Genomic DNA, 26,147 nt, shown 5'->3' with positions numbered 1-26,147 from the left:
TCAAATCTTCCCCATGATGGCAGGTGTTGAGGCAAACCCTATGAGAGCCATCAGTCTCTTTTAACAAATGACTGTTGAACATCATAACCAAACTTCACGACTCTTTTTACAGGAGGAAAATGAAAGTGAGTGATGGCCCTCTCTGCAACGTGTTATCAAATTGTGCCTCTTTTGGTGAAAAAAATAACACAGCATTTTTTTCCAGGAATCACACAAATGGAAATGAAAATATAACACAGCTTAGATAAATATTTTTTTAAGAGTACTCTGAAGTCCTCTGCGCTGGAATCACTTGTGGTACTTGTGTAAAATGCAAATTCTTGCCTAGTCTCAGACCTATGGAATCTGAGGGTTCTTTAAAATTTAAAAACCAATGATTGGGATGCTTAACTATTTCTTGTTTCAGAAAGTCTTCCCTGATTCTCCTCAAATCCAGGTTTGTTAGCCTTTTCCAATTCTTCTTTCATTACTTACCCTTGCCTTGTAATTACTGCCTAGAGGCCAGGGGCTATGTCTTGTTCTCTGTTGTATTCTCAGAGCTTAGCGCAGTAACCGACACATGGTTAACCTTTAAGAAACTATTTGTTGAACTATTTGTTGAATAAATGAATGATTAATTAGTAAAACATAGAACTTTGGCCGTGATGAAGCAGAATTGTTGATGATAATCTCATTTCCCAAGTCACAGACAAAAGTGATTTTTAAATAAAAGAGTAATTCCTTCTCTCTCACACCACTCATGTCACCACTACTCCAGGGCAGAGTGTCCTTTAACAGTAATTCTCCAATCCACCTCCCTTAAAACTAAACTCTTGCCTCAGTAGTGATCTGAAAGTCTGTCTACAGTTCTCTAACCTTCCAAGCCAAATTTTTTGTTAATTCAAATGTAAACTAGAAGTTCTCTGTCCCGGAGCATTGAGATCAAGAACGATCTTAAGAGAAAGGGGTTAATACGCAAGATAAGAGAAGTTCAGGGGCCGGCCTGGTGGCGCAGTGGTTAAGTTCGCACGTTCCGCTTCTCGGCAGCCCGGGGTTTGCTGGTTCCGATCCCGGGTGCGGACATGGCACCACTTGGCAGCCACACTGTGGTAGGCGTCCCACATATAAAGTAGAGGAAGATGGGCACAGATGTTAGCTCAGAGCCAGGCTTCCTCAGCAAAAAGAGGAGGACTGGCAGTAGTTAGCTGAGGGCTAATCTTCCTCAAGAAAAAAGAAAACAAAAAAAAAGAGGAGTTTAGTGCAGTGACGCAGTGGACGAAGAGTTAAGGAAATGGGAGAAGCCACAGACACTAGAGATCTTGCATAATTCTTCGAGGTTAAGTCTGGAAATCAGTTGAAAACCTGTAGTTAGAGGGTTTTGAAAATTTAGGCCAAGCATTCAAGATTAAGGAGAGGACCTTATTTCTTGAATATAGGGTGCAGTTTGTGTTCAAAACGTCACCCCTTAAGGAGAGCACGGTGGGCTGATCTGGGAAAAAGTACCCAGGCACCTGCCCTTACATTTATCTCATAAACCACGCTTCTGGGATAGAAAGCAGCAAAAAGAGGGAGCTGCATAGAACATTTCTTAATTTAAATGATACATGAATGTTGCATAAAAACCAAAGGGAAATGTACACAAGGCAAAGAATAGAGTTTTAAGTAATTGGGTTTCTTTCTATCATTAAAGTTTTTCTCTTGCGTATTATACTAAAGTGTAGACCTATACTAAAGGATAGACACAGGTCGGGTAGGAGCGGTAGATACGGACAAGACTAGGGCCTGAAGCTGGAGTGTGGGGTGGGAGACTGGCCACCGGGGAGACAAGTACAATTATTGAGACCAGAAGCAAGCTGATTTGATTTTGAACAGCTGAGATAATGGCCTAAGGCTTCTTCTCTTTGGCTTCTTGAGGACTAGCTGATGTTAAGATTTCTGAGTGGGACTTGAACACTTGGCCAAAGAAGTTTGGTGAGTGATAAGTGCTTAAGGGCACTAAGAGATTAGAGGAAATTTTCACAAACAGTTTGGCTTCTAGAACCTTCCTCCTTCATCACGTCTCCCAGGCAGGGCCAACTACATGGGCATACAACCTGTGCAGTCAGAGGGGCTCTACGCTTGGCTTAATGCTCCACTGTCACCGTCTTGAAATTCTTAAGAATTTTATTTTAGAACTTGTGGTTGTAAGTGCGGTCCGTGGGGCACTGGAGCATGAACACGAGCAGGGAGGTTAGGCACAATACGCATGCCTGTCATTCCTCGTCACTCCGTTCACATGTAGCATTTGTGTGTCCCCAAAGCACAGAATTCTGGCAGACCCCTGAGGTGGGCACGTTCAGCAAAATTGCAAGTGACTACAAGGTAACATTTAAAACTGAGTAATCCAGGAGTGCTGACAGCCCCGAGAGTACACACGTTCAGTCTGACCCAGAATGTGCTTTGAACAGAGAAAGCTGGCAATGGGATTCTAAGAAACACCAGCAATTTAGGAATCCTGTCATTTCTTACTCAAGTTATTCCTCTGTATTAGCCAAACACTTTCACTGAAAATAATGGCGCAGAAGGAAAGGGAAACATATAGTTCCTTCTCTTCTCAGTTCTTTCTTACTCATCAGTAAGCAGAAGGTAGAGAGTGTTCATAGAATGTGTGCATATTAAGTGAAATAAAAACAGAGCATCCCACTCTTCTGGTAAGAACAAAATACATGTGCATGTGTGAGCTACGAAACATGACTTGTGCCATTTCGATGATTCTGCTTATGCTCTTACTGACATTGCACAATATAAAAATGAACAGTAAAATTCATGCTAATAACTTAAAATTTTAATTTTTCTCTACTTAGAATGACATTAAGTAATAAATAAAAAACATGGTGACAGGTCAAGAGAGAAGCCACAGAAGAAAGGACAGGTTGATCTTTTAACACCTTTAATGGCACTGTTACCCCCTGCTTTTTCCACAAAGAGCTGTGCATTTTTATTTTGCACTGGATCCCACATATTATATAGCCAGCCTTGCTCTCAGTTAAGTATCTGAAGGAGAATCATCTTGGAAAATGCTGGAAAGAAAGAAGGCAAAGCAGGGAGCTGAAGCCTAAATGATTCCCTAACCTTCCTCCCAGTCACACGGCAATCAAAATCTGTCTGTGATGTAGGCAGATCTGGCCTCTGCTTCTTTGCTTTGTGACCTTGTGAATGTTGCTAACCTTTCTGAGCTTCAGTTTGCCCATCTGTGAAAGTGGAATAGCAACATGCACGGGTACGGTGAGGGATAGACACAACTCGTGCAAAGTGTCTACCACAAGTCAGCTCGCAATATATGGTAGTTGTTAATACTGCTATAATTAAGGGGCCTCTTATTTCTAGGACCTATAGGGCTGCCCTTATATATGGCAGACTCCAGTTTGCTTTTGCAAAAGGATTTGAAGACATACTGGTTTCTTCTTGATGCCTAAAGTTCCACTAACAATCTATTCCTGATTATTCAAATTTTTCTTTCCACAGGCCTCCCCAGGAAGGGTATGATACAAGTGTTGAGCATTTCCGTATGAATGTACAACAAATACAGGCCATATCTGCAAGAGCAGTGGACACCTGGAAGGTGGGGTAGAGGATGTTTCTGAAAGGTTGTAAAGGAGCAAGTGCTCGTGCCGCTCACCATGACCCTGAAGCCAATCAATTGCAAACGAGTTGGTTGAGAAAGGGATTTATTCTATTAGCCAGCAATATTGGAAGATGGAACACTCATGTCCCAAACACCATCATAAACAAGCACATAATCTTGAGGCAGTTATACAGGTACTGGTGGGCTATGAGGCAGGGATGTTGACCGTCTGGGACTACTGGGCTATGAGGCAGGAACGTTGACCATCTGGGATCAGTGACTGGAGATGCCATACCAGGTCTTTCAGTTGTCATCGATGATGGATGCCAGCATAGATGTTCCTCTCTGAGGAGGTCATCATGTTCCTAAGAAACTCAAAAGAACACAGTTATCATCTATCACTATTGGGAGGTACATGTGTCAGCCAGGATTATTTCCCAGAGGGTAGCTATCTATCTCCTGGGCTATGTGCAAGGTAAAACATGTGCAGCGTGGGCCGGTTAGTCAGAGGTTATTTTAAGTGACAACATGGCTTCTGTCATGTCAACCTTGCTTCAGGCCAGTATCAAGGTCATACCAGAAAGAGAGCGTGAGGGAAGGGGAGAAGGAAGAACAAGAACAAATTCCACCTTCTTAGACTTGTGATCACCTAACTGGGCAAGCTTGAGCAAGTCAAATATCTTACAACCCACTGGTCTCAATTTCATATAAAATGATGGGTTGATTGCTGTGAAAATGCCTTCACAATCTAAGATTTTAAAATTCAGCCATCATTCATCAGAGGCCTGTTCTGTATATGACACTGTGCTCCTTGCTTTGGGAGACACAGAAGGGGGTGAGGAAAGGTCCCTGCCATCAAAGAGTTCACAATTTGGAAGGCAGGATTAGGTCAAGACACCCACTATGTGTAACACAGGAAAGAATAAGTGCCATTGGAAGAACAGAGACTGAGACACAGTGAAAAGAGCAGCCATCTTTGTACTTTGAGCCAACGTGTGTCTTTCTCTTTACCCTTCCTGCCCCATGCTGTCCTACGTGAACGTTTTGTTTTGCCACATACTGATAATAAGAACTACATTATTTTGCACATACACTCTGTGTCATACATTGTGTCAGAAACTTTCACCTATGCGACATCAGTTAATTCAGGTAAATACTGCTAGCATGAGAAAACGAATGAATAGAAACCAAGGGCTTGCTCAAGGTCATGCAACTAATGAGCATCAGAGTCAGGATTCGAACCCAGGTTAATCTGACTGAGAGCCCAATCTCTTTCCATTTTGTTTCCAAACCTGAGGTTCCCCAAGAAGACCACGTTGTTCTGTGCCTCCACACCTTTGCATCTGCACTTCCTCTATCTGGAATGACTTCAACCCCTGTCTCCCTGATAAACTCCTACACATAATTTCAAACCCACCTCAGCTGTTAAACTCCTTTTCTCCACCACTTCACCCCCAAAAGAGTAATAACTCCCTATTCTATGCTTACAGGTTTCTCCTATACGTGCTATTATTTTCTTATCATGGTGTAGGAGAGTAATTCATTTACAGTTTTGTCATCACTTTTAGCAGCCTCTTGAGAGATGGTCCATATCTTTTCTGTTTTTGTATATTTAGCACATGGTAGAGGCTCAACAAATTTTTGCTAAAACATGTTGAATTGGATATTCATTTAGAGGGATTAGTGTTGCCTAAGGACACATTGCAGGACTCAGCAAAATTTTCTGTAAAGGACCAGAAAGACAATATTTTAGGCCTTTGCAGGACACAGGGTCTCTGTCGCAATTACTCACTACTGTTATTTCACTGCAAAAACAGTCATACAAAATAGACTTAAATGAATGGGTGTGACTGCTTTCCAATAACACTTTATCTATAAAAATGGATTGGTAGGTCAGATTTGGCCCTCAGGCTATAGTTTGCTAACCCCTGATGTATTGTATGCTAACAAACTGAGATTAGGAGTGGGAATGGAGAATGTCTTCGAAACAGAAGAAACAGCATGTGCAAATGCCCTGTGGCAGTATACGTTCAGAGAAAAACACAAACCAGTAGAGCTGGTTATGGTGTACAAAGCAAGGAAGTAATAATAGACACATCTGGAAAAATGGGACAAGAGTTTGGAGGCCCTCAAATGCTAGAGTCAGGAGTCTATTCTCAACCTAGTAGGTATGGGAATGCCATTGAAGTTTTTAAGGAAAGTGATGACCTGTAGTGACTGTACATTAGAAATTAATATGTCCATACATATACTAGAGGCACATAGATCAAAAGGTTTGTAAAATAACCTAAACAAGGGAATAGTGACAGTAAAAATGGAAAGACGTGGGCAAACCTAAGAATGACAGAGGCAAAATCAGCAGGAATTGGCAATTGATTGCCTGTCAGCACAGCCAGAATAAAAAATGACACTAATTTTTCTGGCCTGGTGTCTGGGAACATGGCAGACCCAGTAATAAAACCAGTAAAGGCAAGAGAAGCGAATGGTTTTAGAAAAAAGAAAGGATAAATTTGTCTCAGACATGTCAAGTCTGATTTTAATACTTGTTTTGCCTGGTTGAAGTCCAAGTTTAAATACTGTGACTTATAACGACATTCCTTTCCAAAACTGGATTAGAATGTTTCTGCCATTTGGCGGGGGGAAAGACTTTTAAGTTCTTTTCCAAAATATACCTTTCTGTGATGTTTGATCTCTGTTTAACTTTTATTTTAAGCTCTACTTGTCTTAACAACTAAGGAACACTTAGGAAGTTCCCTCTTCTTCCCTATGTCTTTAATTTCCCAGTCACGTGCTATGTAATTCTGACCAATCTCTTTAGGTTCACATTTTCTTCACAAAATGGGACAAATTACTTGTCAGTGCAGGGTATTTGGGTCTTCCCTTATGAACCACGATTACTGAAATAAGCAGAGTCAAGGTACAGTCCAATGATAAGAACACAAAAATCTAAATTCAAGCTAGAGAGACCATTGAAATTGAATTCCAATTATAAGATGTGTCCTGAAGGAAAACTGATGTGGAACATAGAAACTGAGGTCAGAAGCTTGCAAGTTCTGAGTCAGGTTGCCAAATCTTTGTAAGAAACACTTGAGAGCAGAGTCAGAATGACTCAGTCAAGTCACACAGTTGAGATTCATACAGAGAAACCAGGTGAGGTTGAAGATACAGGAAATCAGCAGAAGGGAGAGTGTAAGGTCTTAGCTGCCTCTGATCGACCAGGAAGAGTTTACCTGCCCCAAACCCAGCAATGTTGGGAGTCCCTAATGTCAGGCAAGGGCAGAGCTGGTTAAGCACACAGCTTGCCACTGAAAACCACACTCAACTCTCTACAGCATAAAAAAAACATAGATTCACACCTATTAGAATGGCCAAAACCCAGAACACCGACACCTCCAAATGCTGGCGACAGGAATTCTCATACATTGCTGGTAGGAAAGCAAAATGGTACAGCCGCTTTGGAAGACAGTTTGTCATTTTTTTGTAAAACTAAATATACTCTTATCATACAATCCAGCAATCATGCTCATTGGTGTTGAAAACCAAAGATGTTGAAAACTTACATCCACACAAAAACCTACACATGGATGTTTATAGCAGCTTTATTTATTGTTACCAAATCCTGGAAGCAACCAAGATGTCTCTCAGTAGGAGAATGGATAAATAAACTGTTGTACATCCAGACAATGGAATATTATTCAATGCTAATGCTAAAAAGAAATAAGCTGTCAAGCCATGAAAAGACATGGAGGAAACTTAAATGCATATTTACTTTTCTTAAAAGTGAGAGGAGCCAATCTAAAAAGGCTATATACTGTATCATTCCAACCATATGGCATTCTGGAAAAGGCAAAAGTATGGAGACAGTAAAAAGGATCAGTGATTGCCAGGCAGGGTTGGTGGAGCACAGGGGAATTTTAGGGCAGTGAAACTACTGTGGGTGATGCTATAATGGTGGATGTATATCATTACACATTTGTCCAAACTCACAGGATGTACAACACCAAGAGTGAACTCTAATGCAAACTATGAACTTTAGATGATAACGAGTAGGTTCAAAATAAGTTCATCAATTGTAACAAAAGTACTACTGTGGTGGGGGATGTTGATAATGTGGGAGGCCACATGTGGGGACAGAGGATATACAGAAGATCTATGTACCTTCCGTTCAATTTTGCTGCAAACCTAAAACTGCTCTAAAAAAAACACAGTCTTCATAAACTTTTTTAAAAATTAAATTTACAAAAATCACATAGATCCTAAAAAAAAATCATCAAATCAGAAGTTGCAAATAAAAACTGTACCACAATCTGAATAAAGTCTGTAGTTTAGTTCATAGTATTGTACCAAAGATAATTTCTTAGTTCTGACAAATGTAGCATGGTTATATAAGAAGTTAACATTAGAAAAAGCTGAATAAAGGAATAGATGGGAACTCTCTGTACTATCTTTGCAACTTCTCTACAAAATCTAAAATTATTCCAAAATAAAAAGGCTGAAATAAAAAAAAGTCCCCACATAGCTTCCTGGTCCTACAGTTTGTCTAGTTGAAAGATTAGTCATTGTTTAGAATGGCTTTTCTCCAAAAAAGTCCATCCTACAATAATAAGTCAAATAACTCAGTTGGTCAGTGCACATATATAGAAACTGGTGGACGTTGGTTCCAAACCTGGTTCTGTTATTTACTAGCTGTGTTACTTGGAGCAATTTACTTAACTTCTGTAAGTTTCTATTTACTTCACCTATAAAGTGAGGACACTCATATCACTTACACTTTACAAAATAATCCAGGGTGCTTTGCATATTACCACTGACACATGAGTAGGGTTCAATAGATGCAACAGTTATTAGCAGTATCGATTGATATCTGTCTATCATATACATGTGTGCAAGAATTTAACTTCTCTGCAGCCCGGCTGAGCATGAGGCCCTCAGTGTAGCTCATCACTGCCAGTGAAACATGAGTCTTGTTCTGCTTGCTTTCGGTTCACAAACAGGAGACTTGTTCCAGCCTTCTCTCAGGAATATGATTTTCAACTCAGCTACTCTTTATTATTAAAGTAAGCACCGTGACCAGATGGTCCCTGTTCTGGAGTTCCAGAATGACATTAAAAATGAGTGGGCAGAGGGATTTTATTAGTCATTTGTTGGCTTCACAACAGCCATTTCCATGAAATTATAGGACAATGACAAAATTAAAGCAGCTTATGCTGGGCTTTGGAAAGCTGGTCTCCGTGTCTGCAAATACTCATGGGTCAGGAATGTAGAACATGGACAATAAATCGGAGAACTGCTTCCTGAGGATCCCAGGTCCTTTTGGCTGAGAAGCCAAGACCTCTCAGGAGCTGGGCCCTGAGGAAAACAGGCTAAAGACAGGAGATACTGCCGTGCTGAAGAAGGCCTGCAACACTCAGCGTTCTGGTTAGCATCGTGCCACTGGAGGAAGCGAGGTGCCCCATAATGAGCTGCTGGAAACTGCCCATGAACTGGATCTAAGAGGTGAAGAGAAACTGGAATCAAACCTGGAACTTTAAGCCAACCTATCCAGGCAGAGTCTCCTCAAGTCTTCCCGGGCCGGCCAGTCCCCTGCTTACACTTCATCACCTTGTACCCTCCCTCCTTTCTCCCCTACCGTTCCCTTATGTGGCTGCCTTCCCACTACTTGCACCCCCTCCACCAGCCAACCCAACAGCTCAAGATCTCAGAAGCTAATGACAGAGGTTGTAGACCAAATGAATATGGAGCTTAGAGACCCAAGTCCTGAGTTCTGATCCTAACTCCACTACTTGCTTATGCAAAAAAGAGACTGAACATCTGCAGTAGTCTCAGTTTTCTCGCATTCAATATCTTCCTTTGCACTAAAAACAACAAGAGGCCCAGCCCGTGGCATAGCGGTCAAGTTCATGTGTTCCACTTTGGCGGCCCAGAGTTTGTGGGTTTGGATCCTGGGTGCAGACCTACACACTGCTCGTCAAGTCATGATGTGGCAGTGTCCCACATACAAACAATAGAGGAAGACTGGCACGCATGTTAGCTCGGCAACAATCTTCCTCAAGCAAAAAGAGGAGGATTGGCAACAGATGTTAGCTCAGGGTCAATCTTCCTCACAAAACAACAACAACAACAAATTCCTTACTTGGTGTTCAAGATCCGTATGGGGTTGTTACGGCTTTAAATGAAACACATCTTAAAGGTGTCTAGTACCTTGTAGGCACTCAGTGGACACTAATTACCTTCCCCTTCTTACCCGTAGGAGAACTTTAAGAAAATATCCAGGGATTGGTAGCATAATTTCCACTGCCATTGACCTGAATTTTGGCCTTGCTCATAGCACAATAAAATGTAAAATGTCTTAGAATTCCAAGAAACATTGTCTGTTGAGATTTTAAAAGCCGAGTGAACCTCAAATTTGGATTGTCAGCTCTCTCTGAGCTCAGATTTCTCTGACAGCAACTGATTTCATTGTTACACCGAGGATATATAGGAAGCAATTAGTTAATTGGATGACCTTCTTTTTTAACACCCATGTGATATTTGCTTGAATAAATTTGCCCATTCTTTCTACTTATATTTCTACTCTAAATCCACTGAGAAGAGAATAGTGAAAGCATCTTGGTCCAGATCTGGTGTCTTCTTAAAAGCGTTTATGAATATTTCTAAGATGTGCACCCTCTTTTCCCAAAGGAAAGACATATAGGCGATTGGAATCTACTGCTCCAAAATATTCTTCATTTCTTCAGCAGCTTCTAGAATTTCTAAAAGCAATAGAAAGAAACTGCTTTTCTGTTTTTTGGCAAATGAAGGAAAGAGAGATGATTTATAAATGACTGAAACGTATTAACTTTCACTCTTCAGATTGCCTTCCCTTTAAATCTCAGATTTGATGCTTAAGCACCTTTGATTCCAAACCAGAACAGGGTCAGTCACCTGCTGTGGCTCACACAGATGGGATGTGAGTGGCATCAGAGTACCTCTCAGCTTTTCACAACAATTTCAGCACCATGCTCCTATGTGTCTGCACACCTCAAATGTCTGAAATCAGTAACAATTAATCAGATGTTAACGAGACTTACGGTAGTGATCATTCACAATGTATACAAATATCAATTCATTATGTTGTACACCTGAAATGAATATGATATTGTACATCAATTATACTTCAATAAAAAAATTATAATGTAATTTTTCCTCTATCCTATATTGTTCTCGTCTCTATTCAACTTATAGAATAAGCTGTATCTTAATGTGATTGCTTGAAAAACTGTTATTAGAATTATGATTAGATTTTGTGTGAAGAATAAATGCTGAAATTAAAAAGAACAACTGAGAGGGTTGGTAAAGAGGTGTAGCAGGTAAGAGTTAAATTTAGTGTGTGGTAAAAGGGAAATTGTTTTAGGATGAAAAGGAGAAATAGAAGAAAGCCATAAAAGCAAAGCAGAAGAAATAATGATGAGCCCAGGGAGGCAGGGTAGTGTAGTGGCCAGAGCAGAGATGATCTAGGTTTTCAACCCAGAACTACCCATGTGAGCTGTCTGACTTTAAGGAAATTACTTAACCTCTCTGTTTTAATTGTCTTACATGTACCAGAGATGATGTGCTAATGGTATCTGTCAAACAAGATTGCTAAAAGAGTTAAATCAGTTAGTGTCTGTCACATAGCAAGTACCGTATAAACCTTTGTTAAACAAATAAAAATAATAATGGCCTAGTAGATACATGACACAAAGCTTTTGTCAAAACCCATGGAAATTTACAGTACAAAGAGTTAATCTTAATGTATGCAACTTTTTCAAAGATCATTTAGGAGGTTGAATGGAATGCAGAGTGCGAGGAACCAATCTAGCTGTATGACAATTGTATGAAACAAATTCACTGAAGGAGATTGGGGGAAAAGATGCCAACCTAAGTAACTTTGGAAATGAGTGGAGTCTGTAAGGCTAAAGGCAAGAAAAAAACTGTAATAAGCACCGTACTCTAGGTGGTAGAGTTAGATATTGATTAAAAACTCTAAAAACACTATATATGTACAAGGAATGGAACAATTAAATAAATGGTTGGCGAGTGTTTGGAGCCAGGTTTCTCACTGTTGGAGTGGGAGGTTACAGATGAGCAAGGGGAGGTGGCTAGAGTGATCTAAGTAGCAATGGACTAGAGTGGAAGACATCAGTATGAACCCATATTTAGCTTAGCATAGAGACAGATAGTTACATATAGAAATGTTTATAGATTTGTGTACATACATGAGCTAGTACACACCCATAAATTTTCTTACTCTGTCAGCTGAGAGAGCCTAGAAGCAGCAGCACTCAGTAGCAATGAGCACACTTAGCACCCAGATCTTGGTTTCTAATACCATTTTCCAATTAAAGGAACCAAGGTTCCTTGGAGAAATGGCTGATTCTAGAACTGAGGCAGGAAATACACAAGCTGATCTTGTAGTGCTAGGAAGTAAGGAAGTGCTCAAAAAAGCAAACAAAAACAAAAGCACTCTTACAACAGAAAACAACACTGCACCAATGGAATTATATCAAAGAGATATAAGAGTCAATTGACAGGAGCGCCCAAAGACCACAGCTGAAAAAATTTGAGCAATAAAATAAAGTAGCATTGGATTATAACCCAAAGTAGAAAATAAATATCCATGAGTCCATATTGACGTAAAGAATTGAGTAAATAAATAAAATAAATGTCCAGGGGGGATGTTTGGGGGGGGGGGCAGGCATGTAGAGGAAGGGAATAGAGAAATCTCCCATGCAGAAGATTTCCCAATGATTTATGTAGAAAGTGGAGCGTACCTCCCCACTCCTTAAGTGTGAGCTGTGATAATGACTTCTTTCCAATGAATACAGTTCGGAAAGTGGGGGGAAAAGCACAACTTTATAGTGGAAAAAACTGACAAACACCACCTTAGCTAGGTAATCAAGGCTCACATCCACAACGATAAGTCATGTTGATAGCACGTGCCCTTGAGCTGACGTGATGAAGATGGCACTTGACCTCTGTGGTCTTCCTCCCCAAAAGAATCATGAGAAAAACATCAGACACATCCCAATCGAGAGGCATCCTACAAAATGTCTGACTAGTACCCTCCGAAACTATCAAGGTCATCAAAATCAGCAAAAGGTAGAAACATACAAATGTAAGATGCTAATAGGGGAAACTGAATGTGGGGTATATAGGAACTCTGTACTATCCTCACTATTTTTCTGTAAATCTAACTATTATAAATATTAAATTCACTAAAAATCATAATGTGGTTAACATTTATGACGCACTCACTATATGATGAGCACTTTTTATGCATCAACTCTCAGACAAACAACGTGGTCCAGCTGGAATCCTAAGTTCTGGGCACTGAGTTAGAAAGTCAGACTGAGTTGCAACAGAGGGATAAAACTTTAGCAAGTCACTAATATCTGGGATTAGCCAGATAAACAAAATAAAACAAAAACTCCTCCTTAGTCATCTACGACACGCCATATTAGGCAAGGCAAGCTGCAGAGGGACAAATAAAGAAAAACACAGCAATCAGAGATATATGGGCAAACTGGCAAATAAGAGAACACTCCTCTTGTCTTTTTCCGAGCAATGTAATATTTTTTCCATTTTTTTCTAGCTCAGTCTTTTTGGTGTGTCTGTACTAAATGAAGCTTGCTTGGCATTGGGTGACAAAGGTCTGCATTCCCTTTCCATGAATGTCATCTTGAGCTGTGTGTGCAGTGTGTTGGTGGGTACACTAGGTCCTAATCCCCAAATTGAGGCCCAGTGTTACCCCAGTTGCAACACAATTATCCATACAATCAAAAAAATAGATATTGATTTCTTTTTGCCAAGATTTTGTGCCTCAAGTCCCATTTTCAGCTGAAATTTGGATAACAACAAGTTTTGACAGCCTTTGGTGAAAACACAAGAGAAAGAAGTTTAAGACCCCCAGATGAGTGGAGTGCTATAGATATTTTCATATGACACTGGAAGGTCATTAAGGAAATATATATGCCAAGCCGCACCACCGATTTCAAGATATTGACTCTAATCGAGATGTCAATATTCTAGTCACACCAGAAGAGTTTCACCTCAACTAATGTCTGCTGACACATGACACTTTGCCTGCCCTTTAAACCATTTCTATCTTTGCTTTAGGCAAAATGCTTTCTGTCTTCATTGATATACAATTGTCAAGTACTTGATTCTAAAACCATAGACTTAGCAGAACCAAAAAAAAAAAAAAAAAAAGCAAGCAAGAAAGTAAGTGCTGGTTTTCATTGGAGTTCTGTCTGCCTTTGAAGCTTCATATTTCAGAAGCTGAAATAGGAACCTCCAGTGGTTTTGATTATAATCATTGCTATGTGGTCCTTTCGTCTTCCAGGGCAACTCATTTAAGACCATGTGTGCGACTGGCTGAATAGCACTGATTAGTCAATGGATATGACATATCAAAGCCTAGAGGTCCTTCAGCCCCCAGGCCCTTTCCAGGAGGGGGAAGAACATCCTCTGGGCCGGGCACATTCACCCTTTGGATGTGTTAATATAAAATACTTTCGTCACTCCAATTTCCACTCATGTGGATTTTTTCCTGGCTCCGTCTCAGTGACCCGATTCTCTAATTTTCCCCTCTCTGAGAGCATACTTTTTCGTAAGTTATTTTTTCTCTGAAATCCACACCACCTCCCCTCCCTTCCCTTTTGATTTCTTATTCAGCCTGGAAACTACCTCACCAGTTGTAATTAGCCTGAATTCTCGAGGGGGGTAAGGGGGCTCTCTTCAGGAAATAACTGGAATAAAGCAAGATTGCTTCTAAGAGTAAAGAAGAAAAACCCAGGCCCATGTAGGCTGATTAAATCTCTCTTTGCTTTTTCATCTATTGTAGAGCACCAAACTCTGATGAGGGCCTATCCTTCATGTTATTTTGTAAACTCGAGTGACCCACACCACACGTTCTCAGCTTGTTAGGAGACTCTCTAATATACTTCCTTGGACCAAGTGAAGAGCAGAAATAGACAATTTTTAAGTGCCAAGTTAGTAGCTTTCTATGTTTTTCTATCTCAGTCTTTTCTGTGTGTCTGTACTAATGATGCTTGCCTGGAGTCAGGTGACAAAGGTCTGCATTGCAAGCCTTGTATCCTTTTTTTTTGGTAAGGAACATTGGCCCTGAGCTAACATCTGTTGCCAATCTTCCTCTTTTTACTTAAAGAAGACTGGCCTGAGCTAACATCTGTGCTAATCTCCCTCTATTTTGTATGTAGGATGCCACCACAGTGTGGCTTGATGTGAGGTGTGTAGGTCCACACCTGGGATCCAAACCTGCAAACTCCAGACCACCATTGAAGCGGAGCGCACGAACTCAATCACTACGCCACTGGGCTGGCCCCACGTTCCGATTAATGTCATCTTGAGCTAAGTTTGCAACATATTAGTGGGTCCATTAGGATCTTATAAATATTATTTCTGTGAAAGAATTATAATGTTTTCTATGTTTTTTACAAGTCAATTTGTCATATTTTTCAATAGTAATAGTATGGTGCATACCTGCTCTACTCTGATCAGTTCTAATTATATTATCTCAATTAGTCACCACACTAGCCCCAAAAGTTGTTGCTGATATCCCCATTTTACAGACGAAAAAATCTCAAGCTTTGGATTAAGTACAACAACTTGCACAAGGGAGACGTAGTTAGCAAGTGTCAGACCTGAGGTTCAAACGCAGGGCTCTTTAGCTCCGAGTCTTTACAGGAACCACTCTACCAAACTGCCTTCCAAAAACATGCACTGCAAGCTGGGAAACTATTGAAGAGGGAGAGAAAGAGGCAGAAACTTTTTTAGAAAAGAAAGGAAAAAGTTTCTTATTTGTGCATAGCATGGGGGTGATGGTGGGGAGGACGGAAGGCTGGCTGTTTAGAATTGTTAAAACCTAGGGGCAGGCGAGGCAGAGAACACCCTGGCTTACAGAGGGCTAATTTAATACAGGAAAGCATGTTCTCTAGTTCCCGTTTCCAATCAGGGTTACAGGCATTGCCATGTTTAAAAACCAGCTGAATCTGCTGCAAACTCTATGTCTAATCGCCAAGAAGTCGCTGAGCTGACATACAATCCCCTTTATCAATTGGTGGTCATTATTGATTTGGACAAGATATTGACTTCTCCCTTTTAGCAAAGAAAGTGTAAAATTCTGGTCTCCTAACAAATAAAACTCCATAAACTTTCTCTTGATCTTTTGCTAAGTGGAAAAATGAGGAGAAATATGATGACAGAGACCTACTTCTTCATGTTTACACATCCTCCACCGCATGCTAAGACCATATTTTATTCCCTTTTATGTGTTTTTCAAATTCTATAATGAATATCTATATGATTATAATTAGTAGATACCCATTTCAAAATCTCTGTTGATGTGTATTTTGTTGTTAATGCCATGGAGTCGATTCTGACTCCTATCGCCCCTGTGCACAGCAGCGCAGAACCCTGCCTGGTCTGTTTGCACCATCCTCTCACCTTGCCATGCTTTATCAGACAGGGCTCTGCTGCCATTCACAGGCTTTTCATGGCCAGTTTTTTGGAAGTGGGAGGCCAGGTCCTTCTTCCTAGTCTGTCTCTGTCTGGAAGCTCCGCTGAAACCTGTCCACCATGGGTGACTCTGCTGGTATTTGAAATAGTGATGGCATAGCTTTCAGCATCACAGCAACACGCAGCTGCCACAGTATGGAAACTGGCAGAGGAGTTTCCTGATCAGGAGACAAACCCGGGCCACAGAAGGGAGGGCCAGATTTTAACCACTAGACCACCAGGATTTGTATTAGTTTATCAAAATTAATGAAGATAATGTGCACTTGCCATTTGATTGCTTTATTGATATATACCCTCTTCAGATCAAAGACCTTCAGACCAACAGGCTGATTAAACAGCCTGTTAGACTAACACCATGAGCACCAGGACCTGCTCCCTGACCTTCACAAGGTGATTATTTCGTGTGTCCAAAGGATAACTATGGTTGCAACCTCTTGGCTGTATCATTGATGAAGCTCCCGATATTTTCCAGAGCTGAGATTTCAGACCTTCTACAGCTGAGAGTTGGCCGGCTGGCTGGAACAGAATCCCTAAGAGAGGCGTAGGGGAAATCACCAGAGACCGTGGTCACTGGTCAACAGATACTCAGAAACCTATGGAAAATGACATTTCATTTTACCTTTGAAGTTCCTGTCAAGATCATTCACTTTTGTGACCACGGCACTGAGACTTTTTGTAATTTCCCATAGCTTAAGGGCTTTTCATGGTACATTAAGTATCTATGGTGTTTAAAAAGCATTACAGCCTATTAAATCTAAGACCCACTGAATAGGAAGCTCGAAAGGCTCAAAAGGGTAACTCACAAGAAGAGTTTTCTATAAGGTTATTCCTCGGTAAAAGAGAAAAAAGCATATGCCCGTTATGAAGAGAGCAGGAATTTGGGCCCTTGTGGTCATTGATAAGTGGAATATAAAGGGGAGAAAATTCAACTACCTCTACCCAATTTCCTCTGTTGCGTGTTTTTGGCTTCTTATAGCAAATGTGTCTGTGGCGTTACATATTCAAGATGTTAGGAGTCATTGCCTTAGAATTCATGACTTCTTACTTTCCATGCCAAAGCCTGACCACACCTGAGTGTCCATACCGAGAAAGAGACCTTCTCATTGCAATAAAAACAGCTTCAGCTGGGGACTGCTTGATTTTTCTTGGCTTTGGTCTTATGAAATGACTCATTCAACACTTATAAAAACTCCCCATATTGGATAAATAAAATACACCTGAAACACTAATTGCCAATAAGTAATTGCACTAACTAATCCTTACTCACTTGAGATAGAAGGATTGCAACATTGTATCCTCTGAAATGAAGCTACCTCCTTTTTTTTTTTTTTTTTGGTGAGGAAGATTATTGCTGAGCTAACATCTGTGCCAATATGTCTCTATTTTATATGTGGGATGCCACCGCAGCACGGCTTGATGAGCAATGTGTAGGTCTGTGCCAGGGGTCTGAACCTGTGAACCCCAGGCTGCCCAAGCAGAGCATGTGAACTTAACCAGTACACCACCAAGCCAGCCTCTTTTTTTAAAAAATGAACCCTTGGAAAATCACCGTTTGACTTCTGGACACAGTGTTTCAGACTTCAGTGTTAATTTTATTAGGCAGTATAATCATAAAGTCGCTTGAATCATCATGTAACTATTTGTGCTTCTGGACCTTACTAGTCATGCCTCTAAGAACTGAATGCTCAAATCATCATTCCAACAAAGAGAGAATTAATCAACCCAACATTATTCAGACGCCAAAGTAACTCGCTGGAGGGATTCTCATTTTTAAAAATGTAATCTTAAAATAAAGAAAAAGGAAATCGGAATTTTTGGAGGCTTCTTATAACAATGATGAGTTGGTATCTTTGGTAATGCAAAAGGAAGTAGAGAGCCACATTTTGTGGAATCTTCTACCAATTAGAGTCTACAGGATGAGGGCAAATTTCCCAGTTCCTCCAGGGCTTCCTTATCTTCTTTAGCAAAATTGAACTAGTTCTACTGAGAGATCCCACCATACGCTATGGAGAATAATTTATGTACAGTTTAAAAACAAAAAGAGTAAAACGTTCAGGGTATACACCCAAATATCTACAGTGTCACAACACTATACAAAAATCTACAGTACCCATCCTCTCCCCCTTTTTAAATCCTGCTTATTACTTTTTCTCGTCTAAATGGTACTCATACTCCTTTATACGAAAACTTTCTTTCTTAGGTTACAATTTCATATTCATCTAACAAACATTTAATAAGTACATAATTTGTGCCTAGTGTTATGTTGTGTAGAGGATGATGAACATGGTTCAGGATTCAAATTGCTCGTGGGTTAGTTGAGGAGATAGAAATATAAGCCAATAATTATAACTGTGAAAGTGTTATAAGAGTATAAAGTTTTATGGGCTTCCAGAAGAAGGAAGGTACGATTTGGGCCTCTCTCGTGCTCTATTGTGTATACTCCATCCTGGCTCTCATCCTCACCACTCCTCCAACTGTTCTCATCAAAGTCAACAATGACTCCCATGTTGCTAAATCTGGGTCACGTCCTAGTCCTCATCTTGCTCAATATGTTAGCAATATTTCACACAGTTGTTCATTTCCTCCTTCTTGAAAGACTTTCTTCACTGGCTCATGGGAGGTCACTCTTACTTCATTTCCTGTCTCACTGGCCACTCCTTTGAAGTCTTCTCTGTTGGCTCTTCTTCATCTTCCCAACTTCTAAACATTTGGAGTGCTCCAAAACTCAGTCGCTGACCTTGATGCTCCTCTCACTTCTCTGTAAGTGATCCGACTGCATTTCAGGGCTTTATATATTGTCTATTGCAGATAACTCCCAGATACCTCCCTCTACCCCTGACGCTCCCTCTGAACTCCAAAGCATTTTTTTATCCAACTGCCTACTTAACATTTCCACTTAGTGGTCCAACAGGCATCTCACACACAACATTATTAAAAAAAAGTCTTGATTATTCCCACCCAATCTGTTCCTCCTACAGTCTTTACCATCTCAATAAATGGGAACTGCATCCTTCCAGTTGCTTGGGTCAAAATTCTTGGCACTATCCTCAACTATTTCCTCTACTCCCTACCTTCTAGCTTTGCCTTCAATATATATTCAGAATCCTGCAACGTTTAACACCTCCACTCTTAGCACCCTGGACAACATTTGTCTCCTGGATTATTACAATAGCCTCTTATCAAGTCACTCTCCTTAATTCTTGACTCCCTACACTCTATACTACACATGCCTGTCAGAGTGATCTTATTAAATTGTAAAGCAGATCACATCACTCTTTTGTTCTCTACCCTTCGGTGATTTCCAATCTTATTTGGAATAAATATCCAAGTCCTTCCCATGGCCTACCAGGACCTAGAAAATCTTGTCCACACTACTGCTCTGATCTCATACCCCACCATTCTTTTCACTCTAACCACACTGGCCTCCTATCACTTCCTCCAATATATCAGGAGTGCTCTGCCTTGGGCACCTCGCACTTGCTATTCCCTCTGCCTAGAATGCTTTCCCTGCTGCCTGGTATCCACGTAGATTGAACTCGTGCTTTGTTTTCATCTCTGCTCCCATATCACCTCATCAAAGTGGCCTTCCTTGACCACTCTATTTAAAACAACATCATCATCCCCTTACCTTGCCTTATTTTTCTTTATCCTATTTCCAACTGGCATGTATGTATTTGTTGGCTACCTTTTTATTATCTGTTTGTTTCTACTAGAACCTAAATTCTATCACAGTAAAAATCTTGTCTGTTTTTTCACTCCTGCATCTCTAGATCCTAGGACAGTATCTAGCACATAATAGTCTTCCAATAAATAATGAATTGTGATGAATTAATTTATTTGAGCTCGAAGGAAAGGACAAAGTCTCCCAGGCAGAAGAAACCAGCACCTACAAAGAAATAAATTTGGTCTATCTGAAACAGGAGTTGGCAAACTACAGCCTGGGGACCAAATCTAGCCTACCCTTTGTTTTTGTTAGGAAGTTTTATTGAAATATAGCCATGCTCATTTATTCAAGTTATTATTTATGACTGCCTTTGTTCTACAAGAGCAGAGTTGAATAGTTGTGACAGAGACCATATGGCCACCGAGCCTAAAATATTTACTCTCTGGCTCTTTACAGAAAAAGTTGGCCAGCTCTTGGTCTGGAGTTGAGTGGAAGAATGGGTGAGGGCAAGCTGGAAGGGATATATATGAGTTTGGATGTCATATGTATGCCAAGAGAGAGTGAGACAACGGATGCTTTTAGGCCAGAGAGTCCCTGAAAGGCAGGAACTATGTCTAATATAATTTGAGCACAAAAAGAGTCCTTAATATTTAAACCAGTTATCCCAGTGGCAGCTGCTGCCAAGACTCCAGCCTTAACGTCACTGCCATGTCTGGGGTTAGCTCTGGATATAGGAACCAAAACATAGTGAATAGTCATTTACTTCCCCCACCCTCCTGTACTAGTTGTTGGTTTCGAAATTCTCCCTCTCCTACAGTGAGTCTGGTACACACTGCCCCAGCAGAGTCCATTCCAGCCTCTAGATATCTGGCCTGAGCTCATCTCAAGATCCAGGAAACATGAGGTTGGTTCTAGGGTCATCCAGAGATTTGAGTCTCCTCAGATTTTTTGGTCCTACTTTAGGAAGCTTCTGGAACTTCAGAAACTTCTGAATCATTTCTATATAGGGTGACAAGCAAAACTCTAAATTTCCAGTGGTTTGACAGCTCATCAGGCCTTTTCCAAGGTCTCTAAACCATGTGGAACAGTTAGACTTCGCCACCGGGTCAGGTCTAAAGATTGCTGATCATCTTGCTTGGGATGCAAGCAAGATTGGATTTCACAAGAAAGCAGCCTTTCCCCTGCTGTCTTTGGTTCTTAGGATTTTAGTTCCAGCCAGACTCTAAGGAAGGGCAGGAGTAAAGTTTGAAGAAAAAAAAAGGGGAACAAATGTGTTCTGAATTTCACAGAACAAAGTGGAGCGCTGGTTTGTGGTTGTGCTTGGGCATGGACGCCCCCACCCCTCTTCCCTCTGAGAATGCAGTGGTGAAGTCTGGTCTGCTCCAGTAAAGCTGCAGCATTTGGGTTTAATTTGATGGATCCCAATGTGCCTGCTTTGGTTTGAGACTCAGTTCTGGCCTGACTTTTTTTGCCCATCCTTCAAGAGTGTATAAGTGGTAAGCCAAGTTTCCACTTGTATATACTGAGTCATTCAACTAGAAGTCCATTGCCCTTACAACAGCTCATGTTGTTTACTGGCTTCTGCCTTTAAAAATTCAAAGTATGAGTTAACTGAAAATTGATAGGTTATCATTTGAAGGAGGAAGTGGCAAATTCCAAACAGACAATAGTCTAGCAACAAGCAAAAGAAACAGAACTTTGATTTGTACTGTAGGCTTTAGGATCCACCCTTCTCTCGGCTTTCCAGCAGATGAGAAGGACCTCTTGTTTTGGTTTAATCCAATACTTCAATTTTTAGGAAGCAGCCAGATCAAGCTTTTTAGGCATTGTCCACCTGGGACGTGCTGAATTCATTGCAAGCTTCATTTTGTAGGAGTCGGTATCAGTCTATGGGGTGCTAGCTCAGCCCTTTGGAAAGTCACAGACGGAGGTGGCTCCAATGATTACATTAAGACCGTGGATACACACTGGCCTTGGGGATTTGGAGTGGAGCTTAATCAAATCTGGATTTGACATGTCACAGCCCACATCAAGGATTTCTACAAAGGAACATCAGAGCATTGCCCTCTCTGCTTTGGTTCTTAGCTCCTCCTCCTGAGTACCTGAACAGGCCTTGTGCTAATCTTGTTGATTCTTTGGCTGCATCTTGGTCCTGCTGCACAGCACTTGGGTCTTTTATGGGCCATAGCTTCTTCCAGTCAATGAAAAACCATTTATTTAGTATCTACCATGCTCCAGGGCACTGGGCTAGGATCTGGGATAAATATGATGGTGAACAAGATAGACTGTACCCTGAGGTGCATTCACAAATGTTACATATAGTTGGAGCTACAGAAGCCCAACTGTGGCCCAAAAGGGATGGACTATTGTTATTCATCCATTCCCTACCATGTACTAAAAGTTGATGCCTGCCTTTGAGGAGTTTAAAGTCCAGTCCAGTGGTTCTCAAACTATAGTCATCTAAGGAGCCCCACAGATGTCTGTTTAAATGGGAACAAGGTATCTGCACTTTTCATTGGCAGATATTTTCAAAGCAATTGTTCTTGGGACCATACTTTGAGAAATACTGATAACAGTAGCAGTGATGCACACACACAGATGTTAAAACAGCATCAGAAATGCTGCACCTGTCACAGTGGAGGCTCAAAGGTGGAAGAGCTCATCTCTGTTTGGGAGGCCAGAGGAGGCTTGCAAGATGAAGACCCAGATCTTGTAGAATGATTTAGGGTTTTATCAGGCAGAGAATGCCACAGGGGGAACACATGAGGGGGAGAGAGAATTCCAGGTAGGGAGGAGAGCAGGTGGAGGATGCCAAGGTGGAGAGAGCATACCTGTTCAGGTGCACTGTGAATGCAGAGCTGAGAGGGAGAGTGACAGAATACAATGTGGGAAAAGTAAGCTGGAGGTAGGGCATGGAGGACCTTGAAAGCCAACATAGGACTGAGAAACCATTAGTGAGAAATCATTTTGTAGCAGGGGAATAACGTGATCAAATTTGCATTTTTAGATGGATTACTCAGGTGGCAGTGTGGTGTTGGATAGGAAATAAACAATAAAGGAGGAGGGAATAGTTAGTATAGTTAAGTATAAAAGTAATAGGTTTGTTGTTAGGACATATGTGTAAAGCATTCCTTGGTTGTAAAGATAAGTATGGAAAGAAAGCTGAACCAGCAGCCACAGGAAGAGCAGGAAACACAGAGGAGCTGGGCTCCGGAACCTTCGCCTGGAGCTCCACCATTAGCTGTAAGCAGGCTCTCTCCCTGTACCTGCTTCTCACCTTTCTCTCCATTCATTCACTTCCCCACACCTTCTTCCAACTTAAAATTTCTGCTCTGTTAGGAATATTTACAGGAAAGGATGAAGGTTGAACATATGTGACAGAATAGAGTAAGTGTAGGAAGACCCCTTCTCCTCCCCTCTCATCAAGGCTGCCCTTTCACTTAGGGGGTGGCTTTGAACAAGGCCTTTTGCACACCAGGGAGCCATTTGTTAGGGGACCTTGACTTTATTTATACAATGACAATCGTTGGCTGTTTTGAAAAAATTATCTTTTTTCTAATGGAAAAGCTTAAAAGTGTTGAATTAATGCCAAAGAATTGATTTTGTGAGCCACAGCTGGAAAGGAGTATGACGATGCATAAGTGTAGGCTCTTTAGGTCTCTAGCAAGACTTCGTCGATTCAGAATGATTGGGATAAAACTACTAGCATAAATACATGACTGGTCTGAATTGTGGACCGTTATAAAGCATCCAATCTTATTTTTAAGTGTAAGAATTCAAACTTAGTTCCTGTTACAATTACATCCTTGAGAGTCTGCTTAAATAATTTATTTAGCGTGATTTGTAACGGCTATATGGATTTCTTTTTGTGTAAATAGTCCTTCTGCTTTTTTTTAAATGCTGTATTATTCTACACAACTTTTTTTTTTTTGAGGAAGACTAGCCCTGAGCTAACTACTGCCAGTCCTCCTCTTTTTGCTTAGGAAGGCTGGCCCTGAGCTAACATCTGTGCCCATCTACCTCTACTTTATATGTGGGACGCCTACCACAGCATGGCTTTTGCCAAGCGGTACCATGTCCGCACCCAGTATCTGAACCGGTGAACCCCGGGCTGCCAAGAAGTGGAACGTGTGCACTTAACCGCTGTGCCACCAGGCTGGTCCCACTACACAACTTTAACATTCTCCTTGCCGAAGGCTAATATATCATTCATTTCTTTGGAAAATCCATTGCCTCATGAAGTAAAGATAAATTTAAAACTCTGCCCTAGCATTGACTGTTTCAGATGAAAAATCTCACTATCTAAGATTGAGAAGAGCATATTTTGGCAACCAGAATTCATAAAAATCAGAATAAATGAGGTTTTTCTGTATTAGTCACAGCTTCTTTCCACAGGTCATTATCCTTGTCTCTAAGACTCTAGGTCTGCCTTGGAATCAGTTTCCAAAAGCCTTTAGCTCTGCAAACATCCAAAAGTCATGAAAAATTCTCATTAGCCCATTGGCAGTGTTCCTTGTAAACACCAGCTTCCACTCCTTCCCACAAGGCTGGGCTGAGAGAACTCAGGGAGCTGCCTCCAGCAAATACATACCCAGCATCCTCACCGCACACACGGCCCCATGAAAAACAAGCAAAAATGGGGCCGGCAGGAGAGGCAGACACAGAGATGTCTATCCATTTCGGGGACGCCTTTGGCCCATTCTGGATTCCTCTGCGGCAAGCACTGACTTGCAAGCATTGGAAGGAATTTGTTGTGAAGGTTTTACCAATTAGCAGGGAGCCGAGCCTCCTCCTCTTGGCTGCTCCATGTGGAGCTGGTTGCCCTGTGGTTCTGGATACTTTTTCTTTTTCTTTTTCTGTCGCACCTTCTGGGGAGGTGGGCCTAGTCTCTGCGCAGCTGACATGAGGCAGAGGGGGATGTACCCAACCATCTACAAGCAGCGTCCACTTAAGGTCTTCTAAACCACCTCTGACAAGCTTCAAGGGAGGCCCATGCCTATGGTGTGTATCAGTTTGAGTGAGTAAATTGACGTCCTTAGGGATTTTATCAACTTTGCTCATAGTTCCTCTTGACGTGAATCTCTCAAGGCCTAAAAGTCTTGATTACTCTGTTCTGTCCTCACAGGAATATCTCTTCATCCACTCCATGGGTTCAGCAGCTCTTTTCTGGACTTTGCAGCTCTATCCTGTCTGTTTTGAGAATTAATCGAGGGAGCAATATACTATAATGGATAACTTCAGGATCCTTGCAGTTTGCAAGTCCAGAGACCAAGCACAGGCTGCCGTGGAATTGCTCTGTGACCCGGGCCAATGTGCTTCACTTTCCTGAGCCTATTTCCTCATCAGGAAAATCAGAAGAGCAATAGCATACTCTTTATCAGGTTGTTATAAGGACTAAACAAATGAAGACTTGTACCTGTTAGAACAGGAGCGGGTCCATACAAACATCAGCATGATTATCTAGAAACACAAACATAACCAGATGATTGAGTTTTTCTCTTCTTTACATGAATGTTTGGCAACCACCATCTCTGCGTTTGATAGGAATACAATCCCAGGATTTTTCTGACCCTGAGTAAAGTGCAGTTGATTCCATCTAGCCTTAAAAAAAAAATTGTTCTAATGTGTTGACCTTGCATGTGCCATATGTAAGACCACATAATGCATCTTACTGGAAGCCACATTCATTATTTATCATTTGTTCAATGCCCACTCTTGACCGGGCACTATGTTAGGTAGTGATAGCTCAAAGAAGAACAAACCAAAGCCTTTATCCTCAGAAACCTTACAGTGTTCTTCCTAGTACGCGCATCGTTACTGTAAGCATTGCCCTCTGTATCAGTCAGTGTTTAAGTACTGTAACAAACAGTCCCAATGTCTCAGTGGCTCAATAAAGGTTTATTTCTTATTCACATTGTATTAGTTGTCTATTGCTTTGTAGCAAATGATCCCAAAACTTAGCAGTTTAAAACAACAAGCATTTATTATCTCACAGTTTCAGAGAGTTGAGGATCCAGGAGCAGCTTAGCTGGGTGGTTCTAGCGTGGTGTCTCTCACAAAGCTGTATTCGAACTACCTGCTGGAGTTACAGTCATTTGAAGGATCAGCTGGAGCTGGAGAATTCTTTTCCTAGTTCACTCATCTGATTTGTGAGGATTTGCAAGAAGGAGGTCTTCGTTCCTTCCAATGTGGGCCTCCCCACAGGCTGCCTAAGGGACCTCAAGACATGGCAGCTGGCTTCCCCCAGAGAAAGTGATGAGAAAGAGAAAGAGAATGAACAATAAAGCATCCAAGACAGAAGCTACAGTCTTTTATAACCTCATCTAAGAAGTGAAACACCAT

The 26,147-nt window shown here is 41.2% G+C and overlaps 1 long non-coding RNA gene across 1 annotated transcript; it reads left to right on the top strand.

Annotated features, from left to right (window-relative positions):
• The first annotated feature begins 23,636 nt into the window (after window positions 1-23,636).
• Window positions 23,637-25,717, top strand: LOC102150922 (uncharacterized). Its single transcript, XR_002804590.2, has 2 exons — window positions 23,637-24,806; window positions 24,931-25,717. It is a non-coding gene; the product is annotated as an uncharacterized lncRNA (long non-coding RNA).
• The last annotated feature ends 430 nt before the right edge of the window (window positions 25,718-26,147 follow it).

Source organism: Equus caballus, chromosome 28 (assembly GCF_041296265.1).
Source record: "Equus caballus isolate H_3958 breed thoroughbred chromosome 28, TB-T2T, whole genome shotgun sequence".
In the NCBI taxonomy this organism is placed as follows: domain Eukaryota; kingdom Metazoa; phylum Chordata; class Mammalia; order Perissodactyla; family Equidae; genus Equus; species Equus caballus.
This window is presented reverse-complemented; position numbering and strand designations above follow the sequence as displayed.